The sequence below is a fragment of the Pseudorca crassidens genome, unplaced genomic scaffold (assembly GCF_039906515.1).
Source record: "Pseudorca crassidens isolate mPseCra1 unplaced genomic scaffold, mPseCra1.hap1 Scaffold_64, whole genome shotgun sequence".
Lineage (NCBI taxonomy): Eukaryota > Metazoa > Chordata > Mammalia > Artiodactyla > Delphinidae > Pseudorca > Pseudorca crassidens.
The window spans coordinates 115769-128709 of record NW_027136316.1 but is presented as its reverse complement, the minus strand read 5'-3'; the positions used below and the strand labels follow the sequence as shown (position 1 = coordinate 128709).

Sequence of the window (12941 nt, the reverse complement as noted above, 5' to 3'; positions counted from 1 at the left end):
GAGAGTCCGCCTGCCAATGCAGGGGACACGTGTTCATGCCCCGGTCCAGGAGGATCCCATATGCACGGAGCGGCTGGGCCCGTGAGCCATGGCCGCTAAGCCTGCACATCCGGAGCCTGTGATCCACAATGGGAGAGGCCACAGTAGTGAGAGGCCCGCGTACTGAAAAAAACAAAACAAAAAACAAACAAAAACTTATGTTGGGGTTTTTTTTAGGCTATTTTAAAGTCACATTTATTTGTTACCATCAAAATGGGTTCAGTGAGGGAGAATTTTTTTTTTAAACATCTTTATTGGAGTATAGTTTCTACATAATGTGTTGGTTTCTGCTCTGTAACAAAGTGAATCAGCTATATGTATACATGTGTGCCCATGTTCCCTCCCTCTTGCATCCCCCTTCCACCTTCCCTATCCCACCCTGAGGGAGAAATTTTTTACAAAGAAAAGAATTACTTATATTTAGATGCCCTCAGACATATCTACTTTAATTAAAAAAAAAATCCTTTCCAGTTTGAGCTGGAAAACTGGTGCTCTGTGGTTTAATCACTGTCAGTGACTCTGTAGCCTCTTAATGCATGTAAAATTTGCTGGCTGGAAAATTTTGTTTTTTTTGGTTTTCTTTTTCTCATAAAGGAATTTTTTGTTTGTTTCGGCTATTAACATTATTCTTTCCAGTTGCCCACAGTTTTGAAACCTATTCAATTGTAGAGAATAGGGACATCCCAGGAAAATAGGTCACAGTACATAAAATGGTAGTAATAGGTTTTCCCTTTCAAACGGCAAAATGATCCTGCATTGGAGTTGCCTTTCTGCCACATTCTTGATCTTATTTAACTTGTTTGGGACCTCATCTGCCATGGGACTGGCTTTGCTCAGGATATAGACCTGAGAGTTTAAAGGACTGTCTCCAAGTGCATTGAGCTCATGAGACTTTGTTGCCTAATATTTTAGGGGTTTGTTTTAACTATTTTTTCCTACTCCTCTCATTAGCTTATGACATCTTGTAAATACTCTGAGGATAATTCTCCAAGTTCCTTCTGGTATTTTTCATTGGGAATTGGAAATCGGCTGTGCACTCAAAGTATGCAGAAGTGAACAGATCTGGAAACGAGACTTCTCAGCTGCAAAGGGTATACTTTGTAGCACCAAACACAGCTGTGATGGATTACTGGTGTGACTATTTAAGGATTGTCTTCTACCAGATAATATTCATGCCACATTGTGGGAAGAGTTGTATTTGTCTGGTTCACTCCTTAGCTTGGTGCATGGTACACAGTAGGCACCGAATGATGTCGATAAATGTATTTACAGGTATATTGAGGATGTACAGGGCATTTTAAGCCATGTTATCCATGCGGATATGAAAGTGTAACTTCACTGGAAATACAAAGCCAAGTAGAAATAGTCTGATGGTCAGTGAAAGAGACTAGTCAGTCTAGAATACATACTAGTGTGTAGAATTATATTTCTCTCCTGCCATGGCCTTCTCATATAATACAACTAGGTATTCTATACAGTTGAAGTCAACTAAATTCAGTTCCTCTGGGCATTCTTATGACATAGGAGGAAAAGGAAAAACAAAAATTTAATATGTGATAGGGATGTCGTTTTAAGTTAAGTGTAAAATGGTTGAATTATTTAATACACAGAGTCAGGGGTGGCTGTTTTTAAACCAATTTGGATACTAAGATAAATTATGTAGGTCTTATAGATTTAAATATAAAGAAATAAAATAAGTTTCATACTAAAATATAGGTGAGTATTTAATAACATTAAAAGAAACAAAGATGGACAAGATAGACATAAAAAGGGTCCAACTATATGTTGTCTACAAGAGACTCACTCAGAAGTAAGGACATTCATATGATGAAAGTGAAAATATTGGAAGAGATATTGCATGAGAACACTAAGCAAAGAGAAGAGGAGTGGCTCTTCTGCTTCTGCAGCTGAGGCTGTGGCCCCTACTCTTCAGGGAGTAAACAGAGGCAGGGGCAGGGGCTGGGGCACCCCTCCCACCCTCTGTACCCTGAGCCAGGGAAGTCAGAAGGACTTGGTCCCCCTCCCGAGTTCCATTCTTCCTCCAATGAGAATGGTACTAATCAATAAGGACCAGGCTATAGAGTTGATTCACTTTGTTATAAAGCAGAAATTAACACACCAGTGTAAAGCAATTATACTCTACAAAGATGTTAAGAATAAAGAAAAATAAAGACCTGGGGAAAAGAGATGGTCCCCATGGAGAATGCCTATGTCCTAAGTTTATCTGCTGTCGGGTTGGCTTGAGAAAGGGCAGGAGTTACATGATGTGCTCTCTCCCTTCAAATCCATTAACTTTTTCTTTCTTGATGCACACACACACACACAAAACCAGTATAAAGCCCGTATATATAGAATGCTAAAGGGTTGGTCTATGAGCTTGGAAAGAGGGAAATAGAACACTTGAGGCCAACTGCAGCAATGTGTTTGTGTCTGTGCATGTGCATTACTAGGTGGAGGGTCCACAGTATCCATCAGATACTTAAGGGAGAACATATCTCCCAAGTGTTCTGGATTTTGTAAATTATCATAGGACAAGAGTCTTCAAGAAAAATCAGGTAGCTCTCTCACACACCACTCATTAAAGTAACAAATATTTATTGAGAGTCTCCAGGATTCCAGCATGTGGAATTTTCTGGAGACTAAGACGTGAAATGTATAAATTGCCACCTTCACCAAGTTTATAGCTCAGTGGAGGCAATAAGAATTAATATCTCACATTTTTTCTATTTAAGTATGACTCAGGGTTTAAGGTAATTTTTCTGCATTGTGTCCACAGTGTCCCAGGACTGACGTCCTCCTCAAGCTCAGCACCTAGAACAGAGATCTGATTGAGCTAAACTGGTGATGCACCTGCTTCCCAGCAAGGCTGTGGCCTCTAATGGCTGTCTCCTGCTCCTGTGTCCATGGCCTGATCAGGATATGGGAGACACTTAGGCTGATTCCTCAGTGTGTTGTGTACTTCCACAGCCGAGAACTTGCTGAGCAAAACATAACTTCTTTACTTTTGTGAACACATGGCCTCCAAAAGGCAGAAATATTTAGTGATAATATACTGAGGACATAATTCCTTAGTCATTCCCTGACCTCCACTCTCTGTCACAGAGACATGCAAAACCACGGAATCAGGCTTATGGGTCATGACTTGGCTGTGTCAAGAAGTTCTAGGCTATGTGGGAAGACTCCTCTCTCCTCTGAGATTTCTGCTTCAACCAACGGGGAGCAGCTTCCCTTCAGGTCTGAACTGAAACCCTGTAAGTTCATATATTGAAGTCCAGACACTTGTACCTCAGAATGTGACTGTATTTGGGAATAGGGCCTTAGGAGAGATGATGAAGTTAAAATGGGTCACAAGGGTGAGCCCTAATCCAGAGCTGTGCCCCTATGAGAAGATTAGGACACAGCCATGCACACTCAGCTCATAGAGTTAAGTCCATCTGCGGATGCAGCAAGAATGCAGCCACCTGCGAGCAAGGCCTCAGAAGAAACTGAGCCTGTAGACACCTTGATCTTGAACTCAAAGCCTCCAGAGCTGTGAGAAAATTAAGCCTCCCAGTCTGCACTATCTTGTTCTGGCAACCCTAGCAAAACCCTAATACAGCTTTATTTCTCCTCTATCCTCTTTCTTGCAAATAAAACATGAAAATAGCAGCAAAAAACACAGTGTATAAAGTATTTGAAAGAAAAACGCAGGGGAGCCACTGCAGGGGCTGAGGAACTACACAGCCATTGATTACCCTGGTTCTCTTTGTCTGCTACCAAAGTAAGGGAAAATAGTCAAAATCACCATGGAAGGCTTGAGTAGACATTTTAGAGAAGGCATAGCTCTCCCTGGTAAAACAAACTTGACATGTATTCAGTTGGTAGAAATAGTAAATGCATTTTAATCCTTGGAGGTTTAAAAAATTCAATTTCTTGGATTTCTAGAGAGGTTGTAATACATGTACATGGTTGAAGGTCCTGAAAATTGCATTACATTGTGCCCCGCACCACCTTCCCTCTTTGCCCAGGAGCCCCTGCCCTCCACAGGTAGCCATGTATCTGGTTTCTCACAGCAAACTTCCAGAGTGTCTTTATGTGCATACAAGCAAATATGAATATACATTTCTCCTTGGCACCCTAATTAAAAAGACAAATAGAACACTGGGCACGGTGTTGTTATAGCTTGCTTTTATTCATTTGACAGTATTTTGCAAATTATCCTCTATCAAGACATCGTTTCCTGCACGACAGTGCACTGAATGGATGACGTACTATAATGCACTTTGCCAATCCACATTGGGATGCACGCTGATATTCAATAATCTGTTTATATTACAAACAATGCAGCAATGCATAATTCTGCTGCTAGCAAATGTGTAGGGTATGTTTCTAAAGGATTTATAACCTAGAGTTTTTTTTTTTTTTTTGCAGTATGCAGGCCTCTCACTGTTGTGGCCTCTCCCATTGCAGAGCACAGGCTCCGGACGCGCAGGCTCAGCGGCCATGGCTCACGGGCCCAGCCGCTCCGCAGCATGTGGGATCTTCCCAGACCAGGGCACAAACCCGCATCCCCTGCATCGGCAGGCGGACTCTCAACCACTGCGCCACCAGGGAAGCCCCCTGGAGTGTTTTTAACAGCATTTGATAAGATACTCTGCTGCTGAATCCTTCTGTGGAGACTAGCAATGAGCCTCTTTCTGTAAACTGCAACTTATCATATCTATCCCCCCACATATCTTTAAGAATGCTTTCCAGCCTCTTGTACCATTCAGAACCCCTCCATAATCTTCTCAGCACCTCTCTTTATTCTCACACACGTCACAGCCTTACCTGGCACATACCTGCTGTCTCCACCTTGACCTCTGCCCATTTAGCAGCATTTAGAAATACTGAAAACCCCTCTTTGATCATCTCCAATTAATCAGCTACTGTGTGACTCAACTTTACTCAGTTTTATCACTAATTACAAACAATGGTAATTACAATGCTGTTGAGTAACGACAATAGTAATTTTCAGTTCTGTAGATCTCAGAATTTCTCACTTCACCAGTGTCTACACTAATGGATCTCCAAACAAATTCTCGTCACTGAATTGTTTCTTGCCAGGACAACGCTGTATGGTCTAGTCTTCCTTGCAGCAGCGGACGCCAGGTAACAACCAAATGGAGGAAAAACCACCGGTATAGATCTGGATGGCACGGAAGAGAAGGTGCGCCTCCACTCCTCCAAACTCATCCCCTCTGGCCCACCATAGGTCCCATTTCTCTCTCCGGGTTGTCTCCTCATCCACACGTGCGTTCAGAGGCCATTCCAGTACGAGATTCTCACGAGGAGCTTCTGACAACCGCGCCCACCCAGGACTGCGCATCGCCTCATGCCTCCACACGACCATCACCAGACGCCCCAGGCAGCTCCCCATTTCCCATTTGTTAGGCTTCTCCGACCACCAAGCCACAGGCGGAACCGTGGCTGCGCCTGGGGCGCCCTACCTCTCGCCCGCGACTTTCCTTGCTCTCACCTGTGGTGAGAGGACCTGGTCCACTCAAGCGCTTCGCCGACGTGGCCAACAGAAGTGGGACGCCGGTCACTCCCCCGTAGACGCAGCTCGGCCTGCAGGGGAATACCGTCTGCGCAGCCCCATGACCGCTTCTCGCGGATTTCGGAGAAAGTAGACGCAGGGGAGGAGCTCCACCACGGCGACAGGACCGGGACGCACCGTTTTCCCAAGGCGGCCAAGAAGCAGCACCGGGTGTCCTATTGGACGGGGCGTGGCGGTCCCGTGGGAAGGAGAACGTGGAGGACGTGAAGGCCGTGGTCCCACTTCCAGTGCCTCCTCGTTATGCCATTCGGGCCCTACCCACTGCGGAGAAAAACATATTTGGGAATAAGGGCAAACGGGATCAAGAGAGAAGGCCGGCGGAAACTTGTCGGCGTCCACGTCCGTAGGAGACTTTGAACCACTCCCAGGCGACACTTGTAAAGCGGAAGTACGACCACCGGGCCACACGGACGATTCCGGGGATGGATACCCTCTCTTGACCACGTGCTTCAAAGTGGGCGTTTCACGCGCAAGGGACACAAGGGAGTGGTGGTCGAACCGAGCCGACCCACCACTCAACGACTTCTAGGGAGCGCAGCGCCGGCCTCACACTACACATGTCTGCCCGTCCAAATCCCGCGAGAGCAGCAAGCGCCCATGCCCCGGAGACAGGGACCCAAGCGCGCCAGTAAACAAGCACATCGGGCCCTCCAACGGCCTCAACGCCCGTGCCTGGTGCGTTCACCACGTCCGGAGTGGGACGCTGGTGGACCGAAGTGGTAGAAAATGAACGCACCTAAAGTGACTCAGAAGGACGGACCATCAAGCCTCAAGCGCTCCGGAGGGCTCGCAAGAACCCCTCCCTACACAACGCGACGGGTGGCCCAGGTAGGGTCGAGTCCGCTCAGTTCCCGTGGCTGGAGGGCACGGGCGGTTGCTGGTCGACCAAGCCAGGCAACCCTCACAACTCACTAAGGAGCGCGGCAACGATCACAGCCTCGTAAACCTACACACCCAATCTCCAGCGACCGCAGGAGGAGCCCATGCCCCGCGACCACCGGGACAATCGCCACACGGATAGCCGGCGTCCCGGAACGCTGCCTCGCGCCCGGCGTCCGAATGTCAGCCCTCGCGAAGATCGCCGAAGCTCCGGAGACAAGGGACGTTATAAAAGCGGCCGCCAGGTGGCGCCCGACCACCGGCTCGAACGTCCCCGGGCCGGATCCCGATCGCCGAACGGCGAGGGTGCAGTGCCGGCCGCCCAAACGCCCGAGCTCGTCTCGGGGAGTCCGTCTCGGAGCTAGCGCCCGGCTCGGCACGACACGGCGCGACCCCGGCAGCAGACGGGAGACGAGGAGCTGGGAGGATGGTGCCGGGAGGCTGCCGCGAAGGAGACGCGCTCTTCACGCTATTCCTGGGCCGCCGGCCGCTGTAAACAAGGAAAATTCTGCAGGGGGATGGACTGCGTGAACTGTAAGCTGAAACCATGAACGTACCAATAGAAAACACGGACGACATTTTATTCTGTAATTGCAGAGTGGAGATGTTACTAAAACATAAAAACCAGAGCCCAGAAGCCATAGAGGAAATGATTGATAACTTGACCACCTTATTGATCTTTACATATTCCACAAGAAAAGTCAAATGACAAGAAGTGGGTAGGTGGGAATATTTGTGCAAATACATGTGTACTAAGAATATTGATATCAGTATTACTTAAGAACAGAACATTTAGAAAACAGCCATTGAGAGGGACCAGGTAAGTAAATTTCAAGTACATTCAGACAATACAGTATTATCACTTTGTGGTTTGGTTTATTGATATATTTTTTTTTAATGAGCTAGATGTATAGCTATTGACTTGGAAAAAATGTTGATGACAAGCTGTTTAATGAAAATAGCAAGTTTATATATATCTTTTGAAAAGAGTAAATGGAAAAGTAGAGGATTGGAATAGGTAAAGCGACTTTGCAAAACAAGAGTAAATTCCTCCTTACAGCCTGGAGTCAAGAACCAGAACGATGAGTGTGTCAGAAACAAACATGAGCCACACTTCCTGCTTTTCTGCCCCCTCCTTCCGCAGTCCTGGGACAGGCGGCTGGCATCTCAGCCCCTCAATGTCTCTCCTCCACCCACACCCAGAGCTACCTACAGGCAAGAAGAACTTTCACTCTGCAGGCCTGGCCTTCCTATGTCCTCAGCCTGTTTCCTCATATCAGGAACCCTTAGCAATTCACTTGGTTTGCCCAGTCGTCCATGCCAAGTGTTGCTGGTCCCAACCTACACCTGTACAGCCTTTCTCTCCAAAACCTTTGAGCTGATTTCCCAAGGGAAGAATATTCCCCTGGCATAGCAGGTATGAGCCAAGAGGAAAACTGGAAGTTCGCGCCTGGATCCATCATACAAATTTTGTGTGCACTCAACTCCCAAAGACACAAGAGCGACGGAGGGTCCACTGTATTGTTAGCGCAACATGGCCATTCTTTTCTTAAAACACGCAGGCTCAATCAGCAAGTCCAGCTGTGGCACGAAGAAAAAAGAAACACACACGCACACACACATATCGGCAGGTAATCCGTACTCCTGCCAGGTCTGAGGGTGGTGGGAGCAGAAAAGAGATCATTGTTGCCACTTCTTGGGTCCCCTGTGCTGACAAACCCTGGTTTTTGTATTGATGTCACTGGCGGGGAGTGAGGGCTTCGAGCTCCCTAATGTGTCATTTCCTGTCCAGTGCCCTACATTTCATTCTGTCTATCATACACTTTCTCCTCAATACACAGTTACAATTAAGAAAATAATAATCTGCATATGTTACATTCAATTTTCAAGTTTGAACAAAGGTGAAGAACACATAGGGAGGGACCTCCCTGGTGGCGCAGTGGTTGAGAGTCCACCTGCCAATGCAGGAAACATGGGTTTGATCTCTGGTCTGGGAGGATCCCACGTGCCGCGGAACGGCCAAGCCCGTGAGTCACAACTACTGAGCATGCGCGCCTGGAGCCCGTGATCAGCAATAAGAGGAGACACGGCAATGAGGAATCCGTGCCCCTCAACGAAGAGTAGCCCCCACTCGCAGCAAGTAGAGAAAGCCCGTGCTCAGCAACAAAGACCCAACACAGCCAAAAATAAATAAATAAATAGGAAACTCTTTGAAAAGTACACATAGGATAATTGAGTTATTGTGAAGGAAGGAAATTTTGTCTTCTTTTGTAGACTTAAAAATGTTCAAATATAGTCTATAAAAAGTTCAATATTTTAAAAATTAGAAATAGTAAACAATTCCTCATTACTCTTTATTCTCCAGCATCCACCTCCACCCCAGCACCTTTCACATCTGCTCCACCCCCCACCCCCCACCCCCACCCTGGGTCTGCAAACTTGTTTCTCTCATTACTATCACCTGTGTTCACCACACACCTATGGCTGTTGTAGTCATTCACATGGTAATTAGGGAATTTTTCTTTACTGAGGCTAAGGGCTGTATTTATTGTTTTTAGTGAAAATCTCTCCCATGTCTTCTGTGAAGTCACAGCATTAATGGAGTCTGGAACAAGTGGGTGTGAATGCCGGAAGGAGATTATTTCCACATCAGTCTCCCTAACAGGGTGGTGAACATAACTGGCATTAGTATTTCATGGGTGTACTTAGAAGATCCAAGCCAAAAGGAGAAACCTGACCATTTGGCAAAAGACGGACCAATTCAAGAATAAAAATAAGTCTCTTCTCACATGTTGTTTCATTGTAAGGAACTCAGCCAACACTTGTCCGCCTCTGCATACTTATGCAGGGTCAGATGAAAAACTGAGCAGGTAAAGATGAGGAAAGGGAAAGCAACCAAGAGAATCCTGGCCTTTAAAGCATTGTTAGGCATTCCAGGCATGAATCCCCAGCCACTCACCTGGGAATGAGCTCTACCACCTAACCCCCAGGCATGTGTAGATATGGTGAACCCCCCTCTCTCCAGCGTCAACAATAAGGCAGTGTAGGCTACTGCACATAATCAAGACAGTAATATTTTCATTTACACATAAAACATGAAAATCCTTGGGTGTTGTACTTTTATTAGAGCTACTTTTTCAGAGTTATTTCATTAATGTTCAGTTCCTAGGAGTTACACCAAACTGCAGGAAACCCGCACAATGATCAGTTGGGGAATGTTGACTCCACAGAAAGAACACCACTCTCAAATGTTTCATGAAATAATTCTTGATCAAACGCACCAGGATTTTTTCTCCAACACCCGCCCCAGTGCTTCAGAGGCCCCACCCTCCCTGCTGTGCCCTCTCCCCACACCCCGGATGCCCTTGCCCTCAGTCACCTTGGTTCCTCCCCATGTGGGAATCAAGCAAAATGAGGGCCTCAACCCTATTGCTGCCCTCCATGGCCTTGGACCATGTGGCCAGGCCACTTTGGATCTACTTCATGGTGGGGAAAACAATCCAGGGACTCATGTCTTGTTGGAAGGTCTTGTCACACAAATCAGGGCTAAAAACCCCTTGCACAGGAAAGCAGCAGGAGTACGCACATCATAAGCCCACTGTTGGGTACCACAATCCACACAGAGCAGACACGCTCATCAAATATAGAGTGAAGTTTAATTTAGGGTGAAGTTTAGTCGACACCTTCAGATACATTAGTGAAAGAGTAGGTGGAGTTCTGTCCTACTAAATGTCATGGGGAGAAACATTCTTCACTTCATAATTTTTCTATAGGAAAGTATGTGTCAACTGTCAAGTGCTACCCAAGTCAATGTTAATCATTAACTACTGCATAGACAAATACTGATAATGTGTCAGGAAGAGGGGTGGATCACAGCCCTTTGATCCTGAGATCCTGAAAAGAGAAAACATTCCTTTTGAGACCCTGTGATTGAGATTTACCTACGTTTGCTCATTTATCTTTCGTACAACCCTGTTACTTACAGATTAGTTACCTTTTAACAAGTAACATAAGCTAGGTTCTGAAATTTTGCTTATGTGAGAAGATCATGCAGCTAGAAAATGACAGAGCTAGAATTCAAACGTAGCTCAGGCTGTTTCTGAATCTCAAATTCCTAAATATGCTGGTGTTGAGGTGTGGATCCCAGATTCAAATTTCACCTGGATATGTCGCCTATCAAATCAGTGGCTGGAATCCTCCCTGTTATTATAACACTTCCCCTCCAGTCTGTTCACACAATGACTACCGTGCTTAGGTTCTCCCAACACAGGAATCCTCCAGTGCATTGACCCAGCCTCCCGATCATTCCCATGTCTCCTGAGTTTTATGGAACAATTCTCAGGTCCCTCTGACCTCTCAGCACAGCTGATGATCAAGACCCCAATGAGAGATGACAAAAAACTCCTCTTCCTATGGCTGCATCTATCATACGTATCTCCCAATGAGTTTTATAAATATCTGCATCCTACCAGGACATGATCATAAACCATTCTCCCATGCTTTGCACACACTTTGAATGTTCCCCTTGTTTCTTTGAATCCCTGAAATTCTCACCTTCCCTCACTTTCAACAGTGTGTTCACCTCCTACAATGCAGATGAAGTAGAATATTCGAAGAAATGTGTCAGCTCACTGTCATGAAGTGAACACCTATTCCTGAATCTTCACCCATTGGCGATGCCGCTCCTGTTTAAACTGAAAGTCATTTCTACGCCTGGATAAGCCCATTTTTCTCAAATGAATCCCCTTCCCTCCTGTTCTCTGGAGGTTGTTTTATTATTAATTGTAAACTGAAGCTCTTCTACCAGCGAACACCCCTCTCTTCCCAGTCCATTCCCTTTCATCTTTTTCAGTTTCTTCATTCTTGAAACAAAATCTCTGAACCAATTTTTCTCTAGTTCCTGCCCAATGAATTTCCTCTTTCCAAAGTAAACTGAAAGAGCAGTGCAGGATTAGTGACAATCTCTGGGCGCCCCTCCCACAGTTTGATTTACTAGGGTTGATCTCCCTGTTACTGTTGACTTGCGTATACATAAACCTTTATAACATTATAGTTATCTCTCCGTGATTAAATCCAATGAATGTTTCTCAGTATTTTACTTGAACCCAAGCAGAATTGGACTATGACCTCCGTCAGGAAATTTATATTTCCAAGGTCCTCTGACATCACAAACTCCCCACTGCCTTTAAACTAGTCAGTTCCTGCCAGTGTACTGTGCGCAGTTCTCCTCAAACAATACTATTTCAACATCTCAAGACTCCATTCTAGCCCTCTTCTCTCTTTTTACTATATACACCATCTTCAAAAACTGTTATAATTATTCAGTCTTCTCCTGTTACCACTATGATAATAATGCGTAAAAACGAATGCTAGATTTCATTTCTGACGTCTCATCCATAATTGCATGGGAAGCGGACACCTACAATGAAATGTATATCAGACAGAAGCCAGGAACTTCCTCCCCAAATAAAAACTACTACTCCTCTCGTCTGCAGTTTCAGATAGCGGCTCCACTAATTATTTGGGGCTCAGTCATTGACATAACGTCCCAGAACCACACAAACAGAACCAAGCATCGATTTTATCTCTACAATGAGCGCTCTCGTCTCTGTTCATCTCCTCCCTGATATACACATACATAGTTCCAGCTACACTTATACCACTTCACTTTCAGGTTAAATGTCAGTGCCTCAGAGATTCCTTCTTTAAATTACTAGCTAAGTAACTCTCCTCTCTCTGTTGTCTTGAATAGAACCTACAGGCAACACCCGTAATATTTCATGATATCTCTACTCATCATTTTTTTTTCTTTTCTTTTTTTCCTGTTTTCCTCTCTGGACAAATTGCAGAAAAGTAAACCGTAGAGTCATAAAGCAAGTTTCTCTTGACTATTACATAAGGATTGTAAATGCACAGAGAGTCCATGTACACAGTAACCTAATCTACTCTCAGATGGCCTGTGACCAATGTTCTTTAATCAAATTAAATAACTATCTTTAAGTTAATAATTCTTTGAATAATAAATGACTTTGATTCCTCCTGGGGAAAATTTTATTTAGTCATCACCAGAAACAAAATGTGTGGAAAAACTGTGTTTGTGTCTTTACTTAAGTATGCAGCTACCACACTCCTGAGTTCAAAGTTTTAGTCTTTTTCTATAGAATCAGGCATAGAATTGTCTGTGGGCTCCTGTTAATAGATCTGATAACCTCATATATTTTATAATCATAAAGAAAGGATTCCTTTAATCTGGATGCCAATCAGGATAAATCTAATCAAGGAAAAACTTCCCTAACACAAACTTTTCCTTCTCAACACATTAACCACTTAGATATATGTAAGGAAAGTATAAGAGATTCCTTTAATTTGCTAATATTCTAAAAACCTCCAAAAGCAGTCTTGATGCCTTGGCCGGAGGTCTCACTGTTTTGTGAATTGTGGCCAG

General features: G+C 44.9%; 1 long non-coding RNA gene across 4 annotated transcripts in view; it reads left to right on the top strand.

Moving 5' to 3' along the window:
* The window catches only part of LOC137218232 (uncharacterized), a 1013945-nt gene that overhangs the window by 984352 nt on the left and 16652 nt on the right, over positions 1 to 12941 (top strand). For 2 of the 4 annotated variants that reach the window (XR_010940552.1, XR_010940551.1), the window contains exon 1: positions 4294 to 7316. The exons of the other annotated variants lie outside the window; for them this stretch is intronic. This is a non-coding gene — a long non-coding RNA (uncharacterized lncRNA). Of the gene's footprint in view, positions 1 to 4293; positions 7317 to 12941 lie in introns of those variants that run through there. 4 annotated transcript variants of the gene reach the window in all.